The sequence below is a fragment of the Colobus angolensis genome, unplaced genomic scaffold (genome assembly GCF_000951035.1).
Source record: "Colobus angolensis palliatus isolate OR3802 unplaced genomic scaffold, Cang.pa_1.0 Scaffold196, whole genome shotgun sequence".
Taxonomy (NCBI): Eukaryota; Metazoa; Chordata; class Mammalia; order Primates; family Cercopithecidae; genus Colobus; species Colobus angolensis.
The window spans coordinates 4,734,211-4,737,096 of record NW_012115110.1 but is presented as its reverse complement, the minus strand read 5'-3'; positions in this window follow the sequence as shown (position 1 = coordinate 4,737,096).

The window sequence follows — 2,886 nt, the reverse complement described above, 5'->3', positions numbered from 1 at the left end:
GTCTGCCCTGGGCATTCCATTAGCACTGGCTGATGGACAGCGTCACTTGTGGCCACCCCAATCAGGGTCTGGTGGCACTCCAGTCTTGCCAGACTTCCATCAGCTCTCACGGGCTCTTTTCCATCACCCTTGACTGAGGTAACTTTGCCTGGCACCCTGATAGACCCAGGCACAACTCTCACCCCAGCTGTCTTCAGGGCCTCCTGACATTCAGAGGCACGCAGGGATTTTTGAGGCATGTCCATGCCAGAAAATTGGGTGTGTGTGTTGTGGGGGTGAGGGACAGGTTCTCAGGAGCGAACCGATTCTCCCCCTGCTAGCCTGCCAGGCGCTATTGGTGCTGCTCTGATACAGCACCCTTCATGAATGCAAGACAGGAGTCCATGCTGAGGGCTGTGCCCGTGCCATACTGATTGTTGAATGTTTTGACTATCACACATATCCTAAATTTTTCTAACATCTGCTTCCTCCTATGGAAGTTCTATGAGAACACTTTACCCCCTTCCAAATCCTCTGTAGCTCTCCCTCCTTTCTTTCTTCTTACTACCCAGTTTGGGGCTTTCCACTTCCTATTCTTCATATGTTCTTTTTCTCTATCCTTGTAATTCAATGAAATTCCTATATCTGTGTCTGCAGGCTTGCCTTTTGAAGTGCTAAAAGTGCAGTAGTGATTAGGATGGCTTTCAGCATCAAGGAAGAGGATTCCTGACCATCCAAGACTCAATTATCTAGATAATTAATAATTTCATCCAACAGGATGTCTGGAAGTCCTGTTCCAGGATGTTTCATCCAACAGGATGTCTGGAAGCTCCATGAAGTCCTATATTCCCAGGGCCATTTATCACTTTGCTGTACCATCCTTGGCACAATGAATACTCTTCCCTAAACTTGTCACCTGTTGGGTACAAGGTAACCACTGCTGCAAGAAGTGTCCTGTACTCCCAGAACAGAATTCTGAATAGAAAGGGCATGGGAACAAAAGGGTTTTCGCCCCCAGGACATTTTAGACAGAGGAATTCTCCCTGTAGCCATTGGCCAGAACAATGCCATGCACATATCTTCCAACCAGTCACATGAAGAGAAATGAGATCACCATAATGCCAACATCCATGAGGATTCACTCTCTGGAGCCTACCTCTCCAGAGCCTGTGCTGACCAGATGCCTAAACAAAATCAACATTTGAGTTATCAAGGAAAAAGAGAAAATTTCTGGTTAAACTGGCAAGCTGCTGTGTCCATCCCAGAGGAGATAAAAAATTTATAACAGTCATTTCTCTCCAGACAAAGCCTTTGACAATCATTACTTTGCTAAAGAAGTCAAGAAGGTCAATTTTAAAATGAAAAAGTAATCAGTGTTCTCTTTGTTTTTAGCAATGTATATCCTTACCTCTTCTGGGGTTACAGTGGCACATGGTTTCGAGGGAAACTTTAAAAAAAAACTTCGGGTTTATTTTTTGTAAAGTTAAAGAGCTGTTTTAAAATATTTTCTGGCTTGTGATCTCATCATTTATCTAAATAGTGGGTATACAGTAAGAACTGGTATTGAGCCCTGAGTTAACCTCTGAAAGAAGCTTATCTGAGAAGATTCAATGAGATAAAGTTAAAAACGATAATTTGAAAATTACGAGAAATACACCTTGGTACAATAAAAGAACGTTTCTCCTTCTGCTAGTTGTTTAAGATATAACAGATTCTCTGGGGAGTTGGTAAATGTGAAGAATGAGATCTGTGATGGACATAGACTGGACAAGATGACTTCCGATTTTCTGATTTCAATATTTTAAGACACTTGGACCAAATCTAATAAGCGTGACCACCACAAATTAGCAAACAGGAAACATTATCCTGCTACTCTGTGGGAATGCTATTTATGTTGAAATTCTGAACATAATACCATGAATTTAATGTGTACTTATCCTTTGGAATATAGAATAGCTGACGGACAGCAGATCTAGTTTTATTACCATTTATTCTTAGAAAATTCACACATGGTAAATGTCTAACCCTTACCATATGTTTTAGCCTGCCGGGGAAGCTTGACATATTTTCATAGGATCTATCCATCATACGGATATAATATGTGTAACACTGTGAGGCTGTTTCCCAAGTAAACACTCCTCAATCCCCAAAAAGAATACTGTTAGAAAATGTGAAACATCCGTTTTAATTTGAGAGTTTAGATTACAGAATCAAGACACCAATGGTACTAGAGAAAATGAATAAATAGTAGTGATCACCCACATTGTGTATTGTCATAACATTTTTATTTTCTTTCATACATACAAAGAAACCTGGGGTAACTTGTTTTATTCAACTAAAACCAATTAAATGATGTATTACGATACTTAATAATAAAATGTTTGTATTTATGAATTATATTTTTCTGTTGACAACCTTCCCTATTAACTTATGATTGGTTTTAGAATTCCATAATTTTATTTTGCAAAGGTAAAATGAATTTAGGCCAATATAAACAATGATGAGAATTATTGTTAACTGGATACCAATTCCAGTGTAAGGATTAATTTAATGGCAATCTTTATTGGCATTATAATTTAGTAAATGTAATATTTTTTACAAATATACTTTTGCTTCAAATATACATTTAATTCTCTTTTTACTACCTGCCTAGTACATGAATTTGAAACATAATAATAAAGGTTGATTTATGTTATCTTGAATTATCAATATTTTTAAAAATAGTGCACTAAGAGTTATTTCTATGAAAGAAGAATGGCTACATTGGAACAACCCTGTTCAGAAAATAATGCGCAACTCTGGAAATCAGCATGCCACACTCATATACACACATGCACACACATGCACACAGACTCAGTAACTGAGAAGTCTATATCCAGCAAAACATGAGTTTGAAACGAAGACTTT